The sequence below is a fragment of the Cannabis sativa genome, chromosome 6, assembly GCF_029168945.1.
Source record: "Cannabis sativa cultivar Pink pepper isolate KNU-18-1 chromosome 6, ASM2916894v1, whole genome shotgun sequence".
NCBI classification, from domain to species: Eukaryota; Viridiplantae; Streptophyta; class Magnoliopsida; order Rosales; family Cannabaceae; genus Cannabis; species Cannabis sativa.
The window spans coordinates 54,613,788-54,637,937 of NC_083606.1; the positions used below are offsets into that span (position 1 = coordinate 54,613,788).

Sequence of the window (24,150 nt, forward strand, 5' to 3'; positions counted from 1 at the left end):
AGCATCGTCTCCGAGATAGCTGTCCGAAGGCCGAAACCAGCTGGAAGAAATGTAAGCCGAAGGGTCTAAAGGAACAGGCTCCGGAGGACCAGAGCCCATCCGGGACCGACCTAGGAAATCTCCTAAGTTGGAAAAATAATATTCCTTCATATGGTCTCCCCACCGGGTCGAGGGCATCCTAAACCTATGGAGACGCTCATCGAACCCTACATGCCTAAGACTGGCATATTTGCCAACGGAAGGAACGTAATGTACTGCTAAATGAGACTTACTAGAGCCGGAAGTGCTGGCGCTAGGAGCCCCAGTGTTCGGTACCTGAATCGGAGGCTCGGGCCTGGGAGCCGTCCTCTCTGCTGAGTCCCCAATGCGAAGGGGCTTCCCAGCGATCGCCTGGCTTCTCCTCTTGACCCGGCTCCCCACGCAAAGTGGTCTCCCGGAAGCCGCCTGGGCCTTGGAATAAGCCTTCTCCTGGGCCTTCCGGTACAGATATTCCTGGTACTTCTTCTCGGTGGTGGCAATGAGTTCATCCCGGAAGGTCTTCTCCGCGGCAAGCACCCTCACATTCGGACAGATAACCTTAGAAAGGTTAGAGTCCTCCACTGATTGGTGCGGCAGGATGAGCTTGGCCTTTCGGCAATTCTCTGTCGTGACCAGGCCCCCGACGTCAAGGTCCGCCCGGTCGTAAGTTGCAAAGACCTAGGCCCTCCGTAGAAAGACCTGAGTAGGCGCGGTCCGCTCATAGGGGGAAATCCTGACCCACTCTGTGAGAAGTTCCGGGTGCTCCACTGCTCGAAACCCGGAGGAGAAGAAGAAACGGTGGCGATACTCCTTGACATGAGTTTGCCTATTATAACGGACCACCCCATCATTGGAAGGGTGGGCCCGGAATCCGTAAAAACCGTCTTTAAATTTGTCCCCCCTTCTTGGGGACAGAAACAAGTTCGTAAAAATACAAAATCTCCGCCGGACTGGGAGAGCCCCATCCCCGGGCGGAGTAAAAAATAAATAAGCCTGAGAGCAGGCGGTATGCTTGAGGAATCAGTTGGTATGGTGCAAGGCCGACAAAAACTAAAAAATTAATAAAGTAGTCTTGGAGAGGAAGCATGGCCCCAGCCATCAGGTGCGTCTGGCTCCAAGCCCCGAAGCCGCCATAGTAGTGGTTGGGCGTCTCCGCATCTCGGGGCGGCCGGTGATACGTCCAGGATGTTAAGGGTTTGATTCCAGCCACCTCCACGATGTTCTCTAGCTGGTGGGGGCAGGTTAAGGTGGAATGAAGCTCAGCCGCCTCCCATCCTGTGGCCCGAGACTTGTACCCCTCCTGGGCAACAGGACCCAGTGAGACGTCTTCAAGGGTAGCCAGACGCTTACCACTCTTCTTGGACGACTTTGAACTGGACGCAGACATGTTTTGATTCTGAAAAAAGAGTTAAGATTCCAGCCGTTAGGCCCCATACCAAACCCTAAACCAAGAAAAAGGGAATGGGAGTCCCCTAACCGCTGGAAAGAGGCCCCCTCCGGACATCTGTCAATCAGAAAACCCTAAAAGGATTTCCTGGACAAAGGTCAGGTGCAAAGAACTCACAAAAGACAATATCGCGCGTAAAAGAAAAAGAAAGGACAGGAAATCAAGAAAAACAAAGTCTTCTCTATGCCCTAGAAAGGCCAGTATACAAAAAGCGTATGGTCCTTTGTAAAAATAACAACAAACACGTGACAAGAGTAACCCTAACACCAGAAATGGTGAATCTAGACCTGTTACGTGAAAAACCCAAAAGAATGCATTCCCAGAAACTTCAAATACCAAACCTAGAAAAACAACAAACAGATAAGTAAAGCATGTCATGTACACAAACAGTAAACCAAGGGATGCGAGAAACTTACAATGAAGTGTTGAAACTGGGGGTTATGTTGTCGATCAAACAAGGGAAGGTCGACTGATAGTAGTGAATGAAGGTTAACTGGGAAATTTGTAAAGTGTTCAAGGGTGTTCTCTTGGTCTGAGATTTTTTCTCTCTGGGAAACTCGAGCAAAGTTGGCAAGAAATGGGAAGTAACCGAAATGAAGGAAAGGTGGTGGCTTTTATAGGTAAAAATGCATGAGGAACAGGCACTATCACCTACCAATCGAACGGTTGGGGAGACGCACGATTCGAATTCCCAAAGATCAACGGTTGGATTGATTCGTAATTAAGGCAGTGGAAACGTTTGAGTATCCGTCTGACACCATTAATGCGCTGTATCAATCAATGGGCGTGAAACGAATCGACCTCTGCAAAAAGTGAATCGTTGCATTAAAGGCTATCATTAAATACACCCTCACGCGCTCAAAGCTCGTGCCAGGAAACCGAGGAGTCGACCGGAGGCACTTGAACAAGCCTTGTTTTATTTTTCAAATAAACAAGGCTTGGGGGGTAAATGTTGCCCCTGATTTTGCCCAATATACGTGGACCAACCAGACAAGGACACGTGGATCAAACAACTTAGCATTCAAATTATTTGCTAAGTCTTTATGTAATAAGGCAGCATCCGGGACATGCCTCCCGGAGAAAACATAGGGAGCCCCATACGCTCCCAGAAGCCCAAGTAACACTAGGGCATCTCCGTGAGGTGTCTGGCTTCCCCTGAGCAATCAAGTCGCATTTAATGTCGCATGGGAGGAAGCGTGTTGGGACTGCTACACGCAATAAAGTCTAACGGCACAACCCCCAATCTGCAGCTACAAAGTAATGATCATTTAAGTCTATCGACGGCTACACTGTGAAGAGTCACATTAGTCCAAAGACAATAAGGACATTCCACATAAAAGCCCTACAGGACCTAGGGATTTGACCATGCATTACTCATGGTATATTCATTGGGAATGCCCAACTTTATGGATACTTACAGATACACTTGTACAATAGTTATGGGGATCACTCCACCAAAAATACTATAAATACCCCCTCAAAGCTCATTAAATGGGGTCGAGAATCTTGGGTTGCATAAGAGCAAGAAGAGTAAATACTCACCAAGAACATTATCTGTATTTATAAGAGTGAAACACTCACCAAATACATTCTCTGTATTAAATACATCCATAAATAACAAAGACTCGTGAACTAAGGCTCATTAACGCCCCAACCACGTAAAAATCCTTCTCTAATTTTCTTACAGCTCTCTAAACTTATAATATTTTATCGGTTGACGAAAACCTCGGTCAACATTCCTAAAAATATATTTTCAAACTTTATTTTATTTATAAATACATATCTTAAAAAATCAAACCAAAATTAATGAGAATCCAATAAATAATTTAAACAAACTAAGAATTTTTAAACAAAAAATTAAACTTATTTATATTTATAAACTCATATCTTAACAAATAAAGAAAATTAATTAAAAATTCAATAAAATATAAAATTATTTTGAAAAAAAAATAGAAATTAAACTAAAAAATGTTATGTTTAATTAAAAAAAAAAATCTATATTTTTTGAGAAAAATAAAATAACTCAAGTTTGTTTCCGTAAAATTTAATTTTTGTAAAAATAAAATTTTTAATAAATTTTGTTAATATCTAAAATGAATTTTTTAATAAAAAAAATAAATATTTTTTAAATCGCTTAATTAGTTTAAAAATTTTAATTTCTTTTTTATTTTTCTTAATCATTCAAAATATTTTTTTTAAGATCTTAATTAATTTTTTTAGATTTATTAAAAAAAATATTAATTTTTTTTCATTTTAATTTTGTGGGGGTACATTTTGATAGTTGTTAAAGTTTAAGAGACAAAGTTGTTAATTTACAAAGACACATCAGCATTTAAACGAAATAAGGGATGAAACCTAACATAAGGACTAAACTTCTGTAAATGTAAAAGTTCAAGGATTCTTAACAAGCCATATATTTAAAAGAGAAAAATCAATATTGTCAAAAGTTCGAGAAGTAAAATTACTAATTATTCTTAATTTTATGTTAAACTTAGGGGTGTTCATAAAATAGCCGATGCAATCTAATCCGCATGATCCAATCCGCAAAGTGCGAATATCCGCACTTGTGCGGATTGGATTGGATTAGAATATTCAAAATCCGCACAAGGATGTTGATTGACATATAAAAGTAACCGATCCAATCCAATCCAATCCACACATATTTATAAAAAAATAATAAAAAATATATATATATATACAAATAATATTGTAATGTAAAAAAATAGTAATTTAAAAGTCTAATACATATAATACAATTATATTGCAAAACTTAATAGATCAAATGTATATTCTATTCTTATATATTTTTTTTAACATACAATTTAAAATAAAATTATATATTTTTTATACATATTTTTTTTTCTTCCTTTGAATTTGTTATTTGTTATTTTATTATTTTAATGTGTTGTTGGAGACATAAAATGACTATAATTTGTTTTATTTATTTGCTAGTTATGTGAAAAAAAAATATTTTTTTTCATAAATATTAAATAATTTAATATTAAAAAATAACCAATCCAAAGTAACCGATCCAATCCGCACTTTTGCGGATTGGATTGGATTAGATTTAAGCTATTGTGCGGATTGGATTGGATCTAAAAAATGAAATCCGCACTTAGTGCGGATTGGATGCACTATGAGCAAAATAGTGCGGATTGGATTGGATTGGATGAACACCTCTAGACTTAAACTATCTTAGGGTTATAAACATGTGATGTGGTTTGGAAATAGAAAATGAAAAATAAAAATATTTTAATATTTTTATTATTATCTTATAGCTGAATGAATAACAAAGTGCAAAATGTGGGACAAAAAAGTTAATTAATTTTTGTATATTTTATTTTAGTTAATTATATATAGAGAGAGAAAGAGGTTAACCTATTTCACAATATATATTTAAAGTTTTTGTTGGAAGCAAAATTGAGAAAACGTATAGTTGGCAACCAAAATCAAAATTTGGAACAACAAAATGGAGACAAGTTTGAGTAATTATGAGGTGTAAATGGATGGAAAGAGTGTGACATTTGGGGAAATGAAACGCTATAAAACGGTTTTCATGCAAAGTTCCAAATAAAAATATGTACTGTTATGTATTTCTAAAGACTGTCTAGATAGATCAGAAAAAAGAATCTGAATACATAATCTGGGTTACACGACTTACACCGACTTTGGACTACTAAACCCATCTTTTCCTAAATGAAACAAACTTTTGGTTCAACAAAAGCATCATTAAAAAAAAGAGGAAATTACACTGAATTTTAGAAGTTGTTTAGTTAAATATGACACTTTTAAGTTTAACTAATTTATATGGTATTTTTTTTTTTTAATTTTAAGTATTTATATAGCATTTAATATACCATATATATACAAATAGGTTTTCAAATCTCATATTTAATGTATGTTCAAAAATAAAAAAAAAAAAATCTCATATTTTATGGCTTTATTTGTTTAAGTAGTTTTATTTGTCATTGATGTCAGAAAAGTTAGAGTTTACTGTTGGTGCTAGAAAAATCACCGAAGTAGCTGCTGTTGGTGTTGGAAAAGTCGTCGGAGTTGCTGCCGACGCTGAAAAAGTCGTCGGAATTGGTATTGTCGCCAGAAACATCACCGAAAAATCACTAAGAAACAGGTTTCTTGATGAAGAAACCGATTACTTGATGAAGAAATCGGTCTCTTGATGAAGAAAACACTTTTTTTGGCGATTTTTCTGGCGAGAATGCTAATTCCGACGACTTTTTCGACACCGACAGCTACTTCGACGACTTTTCAGGCACCGACAGCAAACTTTAGAAAATTCGTCGGAATTGGCATAGTCGCTGGAAAAACCACCAAGAAACCAGTTTCTTGGTGAATTTTTTCGGTAATATTTTCAAAGACAATGATTTTGTTGGCGCCGGCAGCAACTCATACAACTTTTCTAACACCGGCAGCTACTCCAACGAATTTTCTGGTAACAACAGCAAACTCCGGAAAAATTATCGGAATAGTAGAAAATTTATGGGAAAAATTACCAAGAAACTTTCTTGATGAAGAAACCAGTTTCTTTGTGATTTTTCCAGCGATAATACCAATTCTGATGACTTTTCTAGTGCCAGCAGCGACTCCAGCGACTTTTCTAGCGCCGACAGCTACTCCAATGACTTTTTCGGTGCCTGCAGCAAACTCCGGCACTTTTTTCAGCATTGGTGACAACTCCGGCGATCACTGTAGTTTTATTTGTTTTATTTAGAAGAAAATATGAAGGGAATTTTAATATTTTTATGGTACTTCAATCCTATATATGTTCTGTTTTATTTTAAATACCGTATTGTTTCCTATTAAATTTTTTTACCATATTTATCTAAACTAATTTTATTTTTCCCATATTTATATTTATGTAAATACCCCTTTAAAAATTAACACACAGAAAAAAAAAAAATTACTTAATTAACCAAAAATATAAAATTTTATAAGAATACAAATGGTGGGCCCATACGAATGGACAATTTTTAAAAGAGAAATGATAGTAAATGGCCCCAAATCATAGGACTATGTTAGTTTATGTCCTCATTTCAAAAAAATATAGCAAATGACCATAAATCATAAGATTATGTTAGTAAATGTCCTTATTTCAAAATTATTAATTTTTTTTTTTTAGAATTAGAAGCAAATTATTTAAATATTATGGTATATCTATATTAGTTTTGTTAAAATCTTTTTTATTTTAAAGTTATGTCACTTTTTTTAATTTTTTATGAGTTGTTTTGGGTTGTTGGTATATAGATTTTGATGTACGGTATATTTTTATTTTGTTATATGGTATATTATTATTTTTAGATGATATTTATTTTTTATTATGATATGTATAATAGTGGTATATAATTTTATTAGCATAATAAAAATATTTTAATGTATGTATATAATTTTATTGTCATGCTACATATATTTAATTATTATTTTTATATTTTTTGATTGTATGATTATTTATTTTAAATAATATTTAATTAGTTTTTGTTGACCGAGATTTTCGGCAACTATTAAAATATGATTATAGTAAAGAGCTGTAAGAAAGTAAGATGAGGATTTTTACGTGGTTGGGGCGTTAATGAGCCTTAGTCTACGAGTCTTTGTTATTAATGGATGTATTTAATACAGATTCCACACTTGAGAGAATGTTTTTCTCATAAATACAGAGAATGTTCTTGGTGAGTATTTTCTCTGCTTGCTCTTATGCAACCCAAGATTCTCGACCCCATTAAATGAGCTTTGAGGGGGTATTTATAGTGTTTTGGTGGGGTGATCCCTAGGATTGTTCTTACACACGTATCTGTAAGTATCCATAAAGTTGGGCATTTCCAATGAATATACCATGGGTGATGCATGGTCAAATCCCTAGGTGCTGTAGGGTTTTTATGAGGAATGTCCTTTTTGCCTTGTGATTGACGTGACTCTTCGCAGAGTAGCCGTCGCTAGACTTAAATGATCATTACTGTAGCGCTGCTGTTCGGGGGTTGTGCCGTCAGACTTTATTGCGTGTTACAGTCCCAACACGCTTCCTCCCATGCGGCATTAAATGCGACTTGATTGCTCAGGAGAGGCCTGACACATCCCGGAGAGGCTTCATGCTATGCGAGCTTCCGGGAGCACCTTGCACTCCGGGTCCCTCCTCCGGGACCTATGCCCAGGGTGCTTCCTTGTGGCATACAAAGACTTATCAAATATTTACAAGTTATCTGATCCACGTGTCCCTTTTCGACTGGTCCACGTATATTGGGCGAATTCAGGGGCAACATTTACCCCCCAAGCCTTGTTTACTTGGAAAAATAAACCAAGGCTTGCTTAAGGGCCTTCCGGTTGACTCCTCGTTTCCCTGGCTCAAGCCCAGAGCGCGTGAGGGCACATTTAATGATGATATTTAATGCAGCGATTCGCTTTTTGCAGGGATGTCTCCGGCTGCCTCCTCGGTTTCCCGACACGAGCTTGGGGCGCGTGTAAGTGTGTCTAATGATGGCATTAAATGCAGCGATTCGCTTTTTGCAGAGGTCGATTCGTTTCACGCCCTTTGATTGATGCGGCGCATTAATGGTGTCAGACGGATACTCAAACGTTTCCACCTCCTTTATGGCAGCTTGATCTGATCCGTTGATTTTCGGGAATTCGAATCGTGCATCTCCCCCGCCGTACGATTGGTAGTTGGTGACGCCTGTTCCTCATGCACTTTTGCCTATAAAAGCCACCATCTTTCCTTCATTTTGGTTACTTTCCATTCCTTGCCATTTTTGTTCGAATTTCCCAGAGAGAAAATTCTACCACACAGCACGAACTGTCTTAGCACTTAGACATTTCTTCCAGTTTTCCAGTGTTTGCTTTCAACAGTTCTTCTCAACTTTTACTCGACCACATTCAGGACCCCCAGTTCAACGATTTACTGTAAGTTTCTTGCATCCTTAGATAATAACATGCTTTTACTTGCTTCGTTCGTTTTCCTGGGTTCGTACCTTGAGATTTCTGGGTATGCGAGTGTTTAAGTTCTTCGGGCGTTCTGTTTTATGTCTACTGCTTTAGTGGTAGGATCGCCATTATCATGCCTCTCTTATAATGTGCATTTTTTTTGAAGAGAGCCATGTGTTCTTCGTTCAACAGTTGCTTAGGGCATAGAATGCGTTTTTTTTTTTTACTCTGTAAAACCACTTTCTGCGATTTCACTGCACCCGACACTTCTCCAGGGAATCTTTCTAGGGTTTCCCATGTGACACGTGTCCGGAGGGGGCCTCTTTCCAGCGGTTAGGGGACCCCCACTCCCTTTTTCTTGACTTAGGGTTTGGTATGGGACCTAACTGCTGGAATTTTCTTTTTCCCTTTTTGTTTTTCTCAGAACACAAAATGTCTGCATCTGGTTCGAAATCTTCGAAGAAGAGTGGGAAAATCATGGCCACGTTGGAGGAGCTTTCCCTGGGGCCTGTTGCCCAGGAGGGGTACAAATCCCGAGCGACCGGGTGGGAAGCGGCTGAGCTTCGATCCACCCTGACTTGTCCTCACCAGCTGGAGAATATTATAGAAGTCGTTGGGATCACACCCACCACTTCAGGGACCTATCACCGGCCTCCTCGCGACTCGGAGACGCCTAATCACAATTATGACGGCTTCGGGGCTTGGAGTCAGACTCATTTGATGGCCGGTGCCATGCTCCCGCTTCAAGATTATTTTGTTAATTTCCTTGTATTTGTCGGCCTTGCGCCATACCAACTTATTCCTCAAGCTTATCGCCTGCTTTCAGGCTTATTTATTTTTTATACCGCTCGCGGATGGGGGTCTCCCAGCCCGGCGGAAATTTTGTATTTTTATGAACTTGTATCCGTCCCCAAGAAAGGGGACAAACTTAAGGACGGTTTTTATGGGTTCCGGATCCATCCTGCTAACGAAGGGGTGGTTCCGTATAATAGGCAGACTCACGTTAAGGAGTATCGCCATCGCTTTTTCTTCTCCTCTGGGTTCAGGGCCGTGGACCACCCGGAGCTCCTCACGGAGTGGGTGCGGATCCCACCTTACCAGCGGACGCCCCCTACTCAGACTTTCCTCCGAAGGGCCCAAGCCTTTGCCTCCTACGACTGTGCCGATCTCGATGTTGGGGGCTTAGTTACCACGGAGAATTGTAGGAAGGCCAAACTTATCCTTCCTCACCAATCCGTGGAGGACTCCAACCTCTCGCGGGTCATTTGTCCCAATGTGAGGGCGCCGGTTGCGGAGAAGGCCTTCCGGGATTTTATTGACCGCTTCCGCCTGGCCGTTTGTTTGAGGCCTGGCTACCGCGGAGAAGCTTTTCACTACTCCGTGTTGGTTGCAGAAGTCAGTAAATTCTTCGCAATCAAATTGCTTTTCATTGTCTGAGACTATTTTGTGAGGCAAGCCGTATCGACACACTATGTTTTTGATAACAAAGTCCAATGCCTTCTTGGCCGTTATTGTCTTCATAGGCTCAGCCTCTGTCCATTTGGTGAAGTAGTCTACTGCTACTATTGCATACTTTACCCCTCCTTTTCCCGTAGGCAGAGACCCGATGAGATCTATTCCCCAGACCGCGAAGGGCCATGGGCTGGTCATCAGGGTGATCTCGTTTGGAGGAGCTCTCGGTATGTTCGCGTACCTTTGGCACGAGTCACACTTTTGGACATAGTCTATACAATCTTTTCTCATTGTTGGCCAGAAGTACCCTTGCCTCAATATTTTCTTTGAGAGGCTGGGTCCTCCCGTATGATCTCCACAGAACCCTTCATGGACCTCTAGCATGATTTGTCTAGCTTCAGGGTCCAATACACACCTTAAATAAGGCATGCTGAGTCCTTTCCGGTAGAGAATTTGATCCATCATTACATAACGATGAGCCTGATACTGAATCTTTCGAGACAGTGCCCTCCCTTGGGGCAACTCACCTGTGGTTATGTATTTTATGATGGGGACCATCCAGCTGGGTTCTTGCCCAACCGTTAGTGTGGTCTCTTTTATTTTGATGCTTGGCTCTGCCAAGCGTTCCACTGGTACTACCCCCAGCTCTTCGATTTCGCTGTCCGAGGCTAACTTAGCCAGACAGTCCGCGTGAGCGTTCTTTTCTCGGGGGATCCTTTCTATTTTATTGTCCATGAATTCGTGGAGCAGTTCTCGGACTATTGTTACGTACGCGGCCATCCGCTCGCCGCGAGTTTGATATTCTCCGGATACCTGGTTTACGACCAGTTGAGAGTCACTGTAGACTTTCACCCTTTTGGCTCCTATAGCTTTTGCCAATTTCAGCCCTGCTATCAAGGCTTCGTATTCGGCTTCATTGTTTGAAGCTGTGAAGTTAAATCGGAGTGCTGCCTGGAGCCGCAGTCTAGTTGGTGATATCATAGCCACTCCGGCTCCCGAACTGTTCTCATTAGAAGCTCCGTCTACAAACACCCTCCAGGTGGGGATTGGTGGTACCGGTGTATTAGCTGTTGCCTCGGCTTCATTGCATTCGGTAATGAAGTCTGCCAAGGCTTGGCCTTTTATGGAAATCCGGGGTACGTAGTGTAAGTCGAATTGACTTAGCTCCATTGCCCACTTGAGGAGTCTTCCGGATGCTTCAGGCTTCTGGAGAACTTGCCGGAGCGGATGATTGGTTAAGATTTTGATCGGATGGGCTTGGAAGTATGGCCTCCGCTTCCTTGATGCCATCAGGAGGCAGAATACTAATTTTTCAATGACCGGGTACCTTGTCTCGGCCCCTATCATGCGCTTACTGACATAGTACACGGGGTGCTGAATTTTTTCTTCCTCCCGGACCAGGGCAGCGCTAACCGCGTGCTCGGAGACAGCCAAGTAAAGGAACAAGTCTTCTCCAAGGACGGGTTTTGATAGGATAGGAGGTTTGGCCATGTGGTCTTTTAACCTTTTGAATGCCTCCTCGCATTCGTCCGACCATTCGAACTTTTGGCACTTCTTCAGTACGTTGAAGAAGGGTATGCACTTGTCCGTGGATCGTGAGATAAAGCGGCTCAGTGCGGCTACCTTTCCGGTCAAGCTCTGCACGTCTTTATGCTTCTTGGGGGATGGCATGTCCAGGAGAGCTTGGATTTTCTCCGGGTTTGCTTCGATCCCCCTTTGGCTGACTATGAAGCCCAGGAATTTTCCTGACTTGACCCCAAAGGTGCACTTTTTCGGGTTGAGCTTCATACCGTATCTCCGGACGACTTCGAAACATTCTTCTAAGTCGCTTGCATGGCTGTTGCATGCTTTGGATTTGACGAGCATGTCGTCCACATATACTTCCATGTTTCGTCCCATGGGGCTTTTAAACATCCGGTTAACCATTCTTTGATAGGTTGCTCCGGCGTTTTTCAGTCCGAAAGGCATGACTAGGTAGCAGTATACCCCCTTATCGGTCCTGAAGCTAGTGCACTCCTGGTCTGCCGTATGCATTTTTATTTGGTTGTACCCAGCATAGGCATCCATGAAAGACAGCAGTTTAAATCCGGACGTGGCGTCTACCATCTGGTCGATCCTGGGTAGCGGGAAGCAGTCCTTTGGGCAGGCTTTGTTTAGATCTGTGAAATCTATACAAACTCGCCAAGTTCCGTTCGGCTTGGGCACCAGGACCGGATTGGCCAGCCATTCCGGATAGTACACGTCGCGGATCATGCCACTGGACAAAAGTTTGTCCACCTCTTTCTCTAAGGCCTCGGCTTTCACCGAGTCGAGCGGGCGTCTCTTTTGCTGTACAGGGGGCATGTCCGGGTTGACATTGAGTACATGGGTGATGACATGAGGGCTTATGCCGGTCATGTCTTCTTGGCGCCATGCAAAGATGTCGATGGCGCCCTTCAGTGTTTTTATTATTTTGTCCTTTTCCTCCGGATCCAGGCTCTTCCCTATCCGGAGTACTTTGGTGGAGTCGTCGTCGCACACTGGTATTTCTTCGACGTCCTCCATTGGTTCCACGACCCTTTCGGATCCTATGCGAGGATCCAACTCATCCTCTTCAGCCTTCTCTATCTCAGGAGACTCCCGGACCATGAGTACAGGTAGGTGGGTGGCAACATTGTAACATTGCCTGGCTTCTCCTTGATTTCCCCTCACAGTTCCGACTCCGGCTTCCTGGGTAGGGAATTTTAGGCACAGGTGTCGGATTGAAGTAATTGCACCAAAGTCCACTAGGGCCGGCCGGCCAAGGATCGCGTTGTAGGCTGTTGGACAGTCTACCACAACGAAGGTGCAATATTTAAATGTGCTCTGGGGGGTATCCGGGCACAGGGTAACCGGGAGCCTTACTTTTCCCATCGGGATGAGCGTCGTCCCGTTAAACCCCGTGAGCTGTGACCCACTAGGCGAGAGGTCCCGGTCGGTCAACCCTATCGCCGTGAAGGCTTCTTTGAAGAGTAGGTTCACGGAACTCCCATTGTCAATCAAGACCCTAGCCACCACTTTGTTTGCGATGGGGGTCTCTATGACCAGTGGGTCGTGGTGAGGGAAACGCACCGTCTTGGCGTCTTCTTCCGTGAACGTTATGGGTTGGTCCATTAGCCGAGGCCTTTGAGCTGGGAGTTGAGTAACCTCCCACACCTCATTGTGTTTTGCGGCCTCGGCATACCGTTTTCGCTCCTTGCGAGTGTTTCCTCCGATATGGGGACCTCCGGAGATCATGGCTACCCGCCCATTAGGTCGGGGCGGTAGCCCGGGAATATGCTGGGCGTCACCTGCGGGAGCGGCTGGAGGCAATACTCCTGCCGTACCCCCTGGTGTTCCCGGAGGCATACCCCCGGCCCCCTGCCCTGGATTAAGTTGGGGCAACCTATTTTTGATCCACTCATAGAGGTGGCCCAAGCGGATTAGATTTTCAATCTCGTCTTTGAGATTCTTACACTCATTGGTGCTGTGACCAATGTCGTTGTGGTACTCGCATCTTTTACTCGGATCTCTCCGGGAGCTGTCTTTGTACAATGGCTGGGGTCTCCGGTAGTGCGTATTTTGCCTAGTGGCAAAGTACACACGTTCCTGGGAGTCCGTGAGCTCCGTGTACTGAGTATATTGGGGTGTGTACCCCTTCTTCTGGCGCTTCTCTCCCGTTCTGGTGCTGCCCTTGGAAGACCTTTTGCTCCTAGACCCCTGGGTAGGGCCTGTTAAGCTAGCAGTCGGGGCAGCCTGTGAAGGAGCTCGTCCATTCACTCCGGACGGGTTGCCGTAATGGGAAGATGCTGGTGCCAAAGCTTGGCCCTGGCTGTATCCGGGAGTAGCAGAGAACTATATGCCACTCACTTGGGGAGTCGCGGTCGGGGCAGTACCCGAGGGCGACACTCCTGGCATGTATCCTGCTATCCCGGTGGGATAATAGCCTCCGTAAGCCACGATCTGGGCTTCTTCGAGGTTAATATATTTTTGGACCCTCTTCTAGAAGTCCTGGAGGCTAGCAGCGCCTTCTTGCTGCAACCCATTCCAGAAGGGAGTCCCAGTGCGGATTCCTGCTTGGAGAAGTGCAAGCTGTTGTCCGTCATCGACCTTCTTGGTCTTCGAGGCTTCCTCTAGGAACCTCTTGATATAATTCTTCAAGGTCTCGGTGGGCAGTTGCTTGATGTTGGTCAAGGCACTAACCTCCAAGTTAACCTTTCTGGCGGCGACAAACTGTCTCCGGAAGTTGGTTTGGAGTTTGTTCCAACAACCCACGGATCCTGGTTCCAGCTTTTTGAACCATTCCTCCGCTGATCCGCTCAGAGTGAGGGGGAAGCACAGGCATTTGGCGTCATTGCTGACCCGCATGACTGTCATGACACGGTTGAACCGTGACAGGTGGTCACTGGGATCGGAGTTCCCAGTATATGCCGCCATTTCGGGCATCTTGAAGTTTTTAGGGAGCTCCGCCTCCAGGATATGCTTGGCACATGGCTCCCGATCCTCGCTGTCCGAGTCGGAGTCGTCTCCCTTTTGCCTCCGGGAGACTCGAGCAATGTCTTTTCGAAGTATGGCGAGTTCCGCCATGATCCCTTCGTTTAACGTACCCGAGGCAACCACGGGCCTGTATCTTTTTTGGTCAAGGTGATCCCGGAGGTCACCTTGATTCCCATTGATTTGATTTCTCAGATCAATGGGAGGACATCTCTGTCCTATTCTTCCTCTACCCCCTGGTTCCTGGTGCACAGAAACGCTTTTCCGGTCCCCTCGATCCTGAGGGCCAAGACTCCCTCTTTGGGGCTTGCCCCTCTGCGGACCTTTCCCTTTAGGGAAATCTGAGCAGACCCTTCGCGGATCCTGCACCTTTTTCTTTCGCCCAGGGGTAGAAGTAGGGTTTTTTGTTTGATTTTCCTCAGCAGGGTGCCTTATAGGGCTAGGTTCCCTAGGTCTTTGCTGCTGGGAATTAGGCGAAGACGTCGCTGGCTCTTCGTCGAGCCCAGCGGCCATTGCCTTGGGGTGCACATGAATACCAGCTGCCTCCATGGCTTTCTGCATGGCTAGCATCACTTCCTGCATTTTTTGGTTTTGCGCTTTCTGAGCTTCGATCTCGGCTTCATGATCGATAGCTTTTTGCCTGAGGAGCACCAGCTCTGAGTAAGTTCCTCCGTCGTAGGCATACTCGTCGAGGTTTTCCTCGTAGTTCTCGTCGGGGACTATTTCTTCTTCTTCTTCCTCGGACTCCTCTGCCGCTCTTGAGGCCACATCTTCCTCATTTGGATCTTGAGCGTCTTCCAGAGGGCGAGGATGATGTGTACTTCTTGTCTCCACCATTCTTGTGAAGTCAAATGCTTGTTATGTAGCAGCTTTCCTCAGCTCTCAATGAAAGCACCAAAATGTTGACCGAGATTTTCGGCAACTATTAAAATATGATTATAGTAAAGAGCTGTAAGAAAGTAAGATGAGGATTTTTACGTGGTTGGGGCGTTAATGAGCCTTAGTCCACGAGTCTTTGTTATTAATGGATGTATTTAATACAGATTCCACACTTGAGAGAATGTTTTTCTCATAAATACAGAGAATGTTCTTGGTGAGTATTTTCTCTGCTTGCTCTTATGCAACCCAAGATTCTCGACCCCATTAAATGAGCTTTGAGGGGGTATTTATAGTGTTTTGGTGGGGTGATCCCTAGGATTGTTCTTACACACGTATCTGTAAGTATCCATAAAGTTGGGCATTTCCAATGAATATACCATGGGTGATGCATGGTCAAATCCCTAGGTGCTGTAGGGTTTTTATGAGGAATGTCCTTTTTGCATTGTGATTGACGTGACTCTTCGCAGAGTAGCCGTCGCTAGACTTAAATGATCATTACTGTAGCGCTGTTGTTCGGGGGTTGTGCCGTCAGACTTTATTGCGTGTTACAGTCCCAACACGCTTCCTCCCATGCGACATTAAATGCGACTTGATTGCTCAGGAGAGGCCTGACACATCCCGGAGAGGCTTCATGCTATGCGAGCTTCCGGGAGCACCTTGCACTCCGGGTGCCTCCTCCGGGACCTATGCCCAGGGTGCTTCCTTGTGGCATACAAAGACTTATCAAATATTTACAAGTTATCTGATCCATGTGTCCCTTTTCGACTGGTCCACGTATATTGGGCGAATTCAGGGGCAACAGTTTTTATTTTATTATATACAATGGTCATGGTATATATATTTTAATTGTAGTATATAATTTGATTAGTATAGTATACATACATATATATATTAGTAATCTATATTTTTTTTTATTATTTTTTCTATATATATTTTGGTGTATGGTATATGTATTTTTTGTTATACGGTATATAATTTTTTTAAATAATATTTAAGTTTAATTTTCGATTGTACTTTTGTTGACATGATATATAATTTTATTAGTATCCTATATATTTTTATTTTTATTTGTTGTTATTATTATATATATTTCTATTGTAAAGTATATATTTTATGTTATATGGTATATAAGTTTTATTGTATAGTATATCATTTTATATTAGATAATGCATATTTAGTTTTTATTTTAGTATACATAAAGGTGATATATAATTTTGCTAATATGATATATATAATTTTTTTTAATAATATTATATTATTTTGTTTTATTTTTTATTGTAGGTATATACGTTTTATTGTATGGTATGTGATTTTTGTTGTCTATAATATATTATTTATTTAATATGATATTTAATTTCTATTTTATTATATATAAATTAATTTTTTGGTACGTATTCATATTTTAATGGTGATATATATAATTTTGTTAGCATGATATATATATATATATATTTTTAAGTATTAATTTAGCATTGTTATAATTTCTTTGTGATATATAATTTTATTACTATAGTATATTAATTTTCTGTACTACGATATATCTAATACTGTTGTATATATTTAAATGATCCAATATATTTATTTATTTTTGTTACAATATAATAATATGCAATACTAAAAAAATTATGTATCTTAATTTTGTGATTATATATATATATTTTTTTAAAAAAAAAACGTGATAAATGTATTTTTATAATTTTTATTAGCTAATTTATTAGATTTAGCCATTTTCTTAATTTTTTTAAAAAGTGGACATTTACTAACTTAGTTCCAAATTTAGGGCCATTTTGCATATCAACCCTTTTTAAAATATTGTTAAATTGTTTTGACGTGGTTTTTATAAAATATGTATAGTGAAAATTTTAAAAGTACTTATGTTTTATTTACAATTTTATAATTTAAAATTTTTAATTACAAAAATATTTTGATAAAATTTTAAAATTATAAAAATACACTTTGTTCAGAAAAAATTAATAAAAATAACTAAAAATGACGTGAAATCAACCCCACAATAACTATAAATCAACTATAAAAAAAAAAAAAATCTCATGATAACTATAATACAACCTAAATAAACTATAAAACAACTAGAAAACAGTTCATTATTTTCATTGAAGATGTATTTTTGTAAATAAAGAAGTTCAAAAAGTAAAAATAAAATTGTAATCCGTGTTGATGTATTTTTGTAATTTTTTTAAATTTTTGTTCTATTATGTAAATTTTTCTTTTTAAGTTTTAATTACAATTTTATGGCCTAAAGTTTTTATTGACAAAAAATATATTTTCAAAGTTTTAAATTACAAAAATACACTTTGTTCGGTAAAAAATAAAAAAAAAATTAAAAATCAACATAATGATCACTATAAATCAACTATAAATATACTATAAAACAACTAGAAAAATAACTTCATGACAATTATAATAAAGCTATAAATCAACTATATATAAACAGCTAAGGTGGTGTTTGGTAACACTTTTTAATAAATTTTCTGTTTTTAAAATTGGAAAAGTGAAAATATTTTTCAAAAATATGTTCTATAAAACTATTTTCATTTTTTTAATATTTTAATTGAGAATCAAAATTTTAAAAACAAAAAAAAATGTCGCATTCAATATTTTTTTAAACAATTTTTTTTCTCAATCAATATTTTAAACTTCGATCAGACCCGAACCCAAATCCCCCCTAGCCCTGGCGCTGAACTCGGCCTCTGAGCTGAACCCGAATTCGACCCCGAACCGACTCGACTTAAATAAAATAAAATAAAAACTAAAAATGAAAATAAACTTTACAGAACACACTTTGATTTTCTCTTTTTTTAAGACTGAAAACACAAAAGTGATTACAGAACGCATTTTTGTTTTTCAAAAACAAAAATTTTACTTTTATTTTGTGATTAAAAAAGGATTATTTCACAAATACACAAAAACAACAAAAAAATTACAAAATACGGTTTCACGGAATTTTAAACATTTTTACAATTCTTTTGATTTTATTCACAGAAAATACAATCTTTTTATGTTGTACTCTAGTTAATTTGTTATTGATTTTTTGTTATCCGTATGTTATTTTTTGTTGTTATTTAAATGTTATTTTCATATTATTTTTATGTAGTTTTCTTGTTGTTTCTATGGAAACTGTAAAAATGTAAAAAAAAAAAAAAAGATTCTTTAAAGGTAAAAATATAATTTTTTACAAAAAATGATGCCTTATGTAATTATCCCATTAAAAAATTAGAAAACAAAAGTATTACCAAACGGCACCTAAAAAAATAATTTATTATTTTTACTGAAGAGATATTTTTATAAATAAAAAAGTTCACAGAGTAAAAAAAAAAAAAATTCTTGTTGAAGTATTTTTGTAATTTTTTTTTTCAAATTTTTAATCTATTTTGTAAATTTTTCTTTGTTTTATCTTTTCTTTTGGATTAAGTAGTCCTTGTGTTGTATGTGATTTTTATAATGTTTTTTTTTTTTTTGGGTTTTCTATTTTAGGTTAATATTACTTTAAATAAATATTTATACTAAGCAAAAATAAATATTTATATTGTTTATTAATTTCAAATATATTATTTTCAAAGTTTATTATTTACAAAAGTACTATAGAAAAACTCCTCTAGATAGAGAAGTGTGACACACACGTGGCTATGTGGGCGAGTGAGACTCACACGCGAGTGAGGGACAAAGCCTTAAGAGTTGCCTTATGCTCACAAACTGTAGCGTCAGAATGCAGCAATGGTTGCCACGTGGCAAATTCGGACAAAGTGAGTTTCAACGTGCAACGCTTCTTTTCTCAGCACAAAATAACTAAACAACAGCACAAAAATAACTAGAAAACAACTCAACTATAACATATAAATAAATTAAAGTTCATCATGCAAACAAAAATAAATTTATAAGACAAAAACCTTAAAAAATATTATACTGAATTAACTTAACAACAACGAATAAACAACACGATAATAATTCTATTTTAGTATGAAAATTAATTGAGCATCAATACTTACGTTAACTTAAAAAATAAAATAAAAAACAACACACAAATTAAAAAAAAAAAAACAAATATATACATTCATTTTTCTTGGTTGAACAACTAAATAACAACTGCATAAACTCCACTATAATATACAAATTACATAGGAATGAAAACAACTCTAAGAAAGTAAAAAACACCACTAATGTATAAAATAAATAAATATGTATATATAGAACACTTCTTAATGGGTATTACACATTAATGGGTACTAAACAAATTTACCTATAAATATTAATTTTAAAACTATTAAACCATTAGATTTTGGTCCAACAGCGAATAATAAAATAGAAATTAGAATTTTTATGCTTAATTTAGCTACTTAATTAAAGAAAATATCAAAAAATATATTTTTTTACACTATCAAAAATATGTTTATATGAAAAATATTTAAGTTAAACTCAACCTTTTTTTATCATTTTTTTGCCGAATTTTTTGTTTAATATTATTTTTTTCAGCTAATGGAACAAATCCAACCCATATAATGTAAAAATGAGAAATTTTTTAATTAATTAAATAGAAAAATTAATCATAAAATCTCAAAATTTTCCAATATTATCCATTCATGAGTAATACCTATTAAGAATTCACCCATATATATATGGGTGCACTCTTAATGCGTATTACCCATGCATGGGTAAAATTAGAAAATTTTGAGTTTTTATACTTAAGTTTTCTATCTAATTAAAAAAAATCTCTCATTTTTATATCATATAGGCTGAGATTGTTCCATCGGTAAAAAAAAAATAAAAAAAAACAAGTTTTTTAGCAAGAAAAATAAGAAAAGAAAAAGTTGAGTTTGACTTAAATATTTTTGTATGAACATATTTTAGATATAGTGTAAAAAGAGATATTTTTTGATATTTTTTTTAATTAAGTAGTTAAATTAAGCATAGAAATTCAAATTTGTGATTTAATTATTCGTTATTAAATCAAAATTCGATGGTTTGATATTTTTAAAAGTAATATTTATAGTTAAATTTATTTAGTAACCATTCATGGGTAATACCCATTAAGAAGTATTCCATACATATATATAATATATATATATATGGGTGCACTCTTAATGGGTATTATGTTAGGTTTTATGCCCTAAATAAAACTCTTTACAATCTGATTAGTTATCAATATAAGAAATTTGAAGTGATTTATGTTTGCATGAATTTTACATGCTAATGGTTTAAATATGTTTATTACATTTACACACAAAATCAGTTAAATCCAGATCATATGCTTATTCACAATTACAGTATCGTCAACACAATGGAATGTGTTTGTAATCATATGAATCAAAAGAATAGGTCCCTGTTTCATCAATGTTTTGGATTTACACTAATGTGATAATCAGCGATGATGTGTACTTACACTTAGAGTAAGTGTTATGTTCTTTCCAGGACATTAGTAAAGTATACTAGTTTCGAATGTATGGAGTATACATTGGACTAGACCGATATTGCAACTAAGTTAAGATATTACAAACTTACCGTTATATATATCTTTCCAAGTCAATATCAGTAGTTGATCTTAAGATTAAAAGAATCTAAATCCTGATATGCTTAGGCTCAACTCAAGAGTACTATTCATGTTCTTTGATTTATTAGTTAAGCCTACTTTTGAGTTAGGGTGATACGTATATTTTAGGAACATGATAGTATGATTGAGTGGGAGTGCTGAACATAAATATGGAATCTATAGCTTTTACTGGTGTATAGAAGTCAAGTGATGATTCCCTTCGAGCTTAGCAAATAGAAGTAAATGGATGAGCTCTTGTTTAACTGACTAATTATTAGATCACTAAACACCATTTACAGGTAGCTAACTGTTTTAAGGGGCAAAATACATTGAGGGGTGAGAACGGTAAAATTATCCCATCTCGATGTAGATCATCTATATAGAGGATCTTTAAATCACAATAAGATTATAACAATGGTTAAATGAGATAGCATATTGATATCGTGGAACATATAATATGCTGTAACGCCCTAAATAATCAGGAACGCTACCCAAAATACTTATGAAACTCTAATCCCTTAATCGGGATTACTAATCAAAATAGCGCAGAGTTTAAACTTTTATATTAAACAGAATGAAAATAAACTTGTAATATATTTAAACTTTTAAAATAGTTGGGATCCCAAAAATATTTACAAACGCTATTACAAGTCATTTCTTTCTAGCCGACCTAAACGACAAAATAGAATTCAAAAGTTCATCACTGATAGACCCTTAACCCGCTTGGTCTGATATGGCTTGAACATGTACATTCTTCGTCTTGCTCCTCAAACTCATGGTTGATCAGCCACTGACTTACCCTTTCCTGCACAGTAGAGCACCCGTGAGCCAAGCCCAGCAAGACAGTATAAATCACAACAAATATAATATGCTCATCATACTATTTAATAGATATGCCATTCACATACGTCTGTATGACACAGACCTGATTATTATACCAACATGCCCATTTATGTCTACGTGGCGTAGACCTATGTGTTGCGCTCACACATCTATTTAAATCTACATGACGTAGACCCACGTGTTGCTCTCACACGTCTAAATACATTAAGGCCTTAGAAGTGGTTCATCTCGTTTATGAGTACCGAGTCCAACCTGATTATGCCTTGACACATAACCCTTAATCTCAATATGTAACACATAATTATTAGTGCCACTGCACTATTTGTCTATTTGCTATAGACCTGCATGTTACGCTCACATGTCTATTTCTGTCTACGTGGCGTAGACCTACGTGTTTCTCTCACACGTCTATATACAATAAGGCCTCAGTAGGGTTTACCTCGGTTCTGATTACCGAGCCTAACCTGGTTATGCCTTGCTCGCATAACCCAATTCATGTATATACGTAATCCATGTATTACGTTCTTTCGGTGGTTTATCCGGGTGATATATACCAGGTCTAACCCAGTTATGTCTTAAACACATAACTTTTAACATACATGCATGTATTCAATATTTACTACAACATATATAATCTTATGGTAATAACCCTAACTTGCATACTATGTAATCACACATATAATACATTTCTATATACTTAGATGACATTTACAAAGAGTGTTAACCCTAACTCATGCTTTCATTGGACTCACAATATTCTAGGGTAATAACCCTAGACCGCATTAAAATTAAACTCAAGCTACTAGCTTACCGAGTCTAGTTTAATTATGCCTTAAGCGCATAATTCATAATCCCAATATATAGATATATCTGACATGGCATAGTATTACACAACATATATCACTAGGGTAATAACCCTAGGCTATTAAACCGCTCATGTTAGGGTAATAACCCTAATCCCGGTTGCAATTACTCACATATATCATATTCAACATAAGCGCCACCGCGCATACTCTACGTGCAAACTACTGTCTTACCTGTTGTCCCGCAATAACAGAGATTCCAAACCCCTGGGTGCTCCTGATCAGGTGCCGGTAATCCTAGTCACACAATCCGGGATTTCACAAATAGGGTTAATCCCCAATTTCACTTTCACAAATATAAACATGGCATTAAAAACACAGATAATCAATTAGAGCTCGGAACGAGCTTTCCAACGATATAAAGAACATCCCAAACGGAGTCTCGAGTCAAAAGTTATGGCCAAAACAAAATTGAGAAAAACAAAATTTCTCACTGCCAAACCCAGTCGCGACGGCCAAAAATCCCGTCGCGACTACTGGGTTCAGAACACCTCAAAACTCCATTTTTAAGGCCTAAACATGCCAACCTTTCCTAGATTTCGAACCCCAACCAAACAATGGATAAAAACGCATATTAAGGCTCAAAAATCACAACTCAAATGCATCTAAATCCCAGAATTTTGATTGCATAAAAAAAATCACAAAATTCATGCACAACCATGGCAAAACCAAGCTCTTGAACAAGAGTTCACTTCCAACAACTCAACCCAATTTCAGCCATGAAAATATCCCAAAAACACATGAATCCACTCTGGAAAATAACCTATAATCAAAATCCATGCTCAACAATAAAATTCTCAACCAAATCATGCAATCACACACTCAATTCATCAACATCACAATAACATCTAAGAACATGCAATCACAAGAAGAACACAACTCAAGACATGCTTTTACCACCATAAAATTCAAGAAGAAACTCAATTAGAAAATCTGTAAAAACTACCTCAATTCACACCAAAGCAAGAGCAATAATCTTCCTCCAAACTCTAGCTCCAAATCAAGCCAAAACCAAGATTTTCCTTCCAAAATCCAAGTTGAATGCAAAGAGGGTTTTTAGTGAAAAAGAGAGAGAGGGGTCGGGTGAGACAAAGAGAAAGAACCCAGAATTTCTTTCATTTACTCTCTAAAATCCATTTTATTAAACTTAGAAAATAAGGCCAAAAGACCTTTTTGCCCCTATGGCCAATTCCCACATAATTAGTCATTCAAGGGCACCATTGTCAATTCATGCATAAACAATTTCAGATTATCACTCATAAATAATAATGCCAAATAAATCAATCCAATTTACATTTCGGGCCCGAACCCGGTTCGGCCCGAAATGCCCGGTTGTGACTATACCGCGCCAACCTGTCAGAACACACCTGAAAAGAAAACACAGGTATACTATATAATAACATAGTCCTATTAAGTACGTAATTTAATTCATTTCATCATTTTACCCTTCTCGGGTCATAATTACTAAAATGCCCCTGGCTCACCAACGGGGTCTTAACATGTCATAATTCATATTAATTCACATATAATGAATTATATAATAATATAATTCCTCAATTATACATAATTATCTAGTTAGGGTTTTGCTAATCCATTTCTTAATTCCGGGTATTACATATGCTCTATATAAGTCTGAGAGTGCAATTCCAAGTTCTAAGAGTGGATTCAACGAAGAATTAATAAGT

At 38.2% G+C, this 24,150-nt stretch overlaps 1 long non-coding RNA gene across 1 annotated transcript; it reads right to left on the bottom strand.

The window, feature by feature from the left end:
* Window positions 1-21,334: 21,334 nt before the first annotated feature.
* On the bottom strand, window positions 21,335-22,740 carry LOC133039488 (uncharacterized). Its single transcript, XR_009688635.1, has 2 exons — window positions 22,640-22,740; window positions 21,335-21,564 (listed from the first exon to the last, which is right to left on the bottom strand). It is a non-coding gene; the product is annotated as an uncharacterized LOC133039488 (long non-coding RNA).
* Window positions 22,741-24,150: the final 1,410 nt, after the last annotated feature.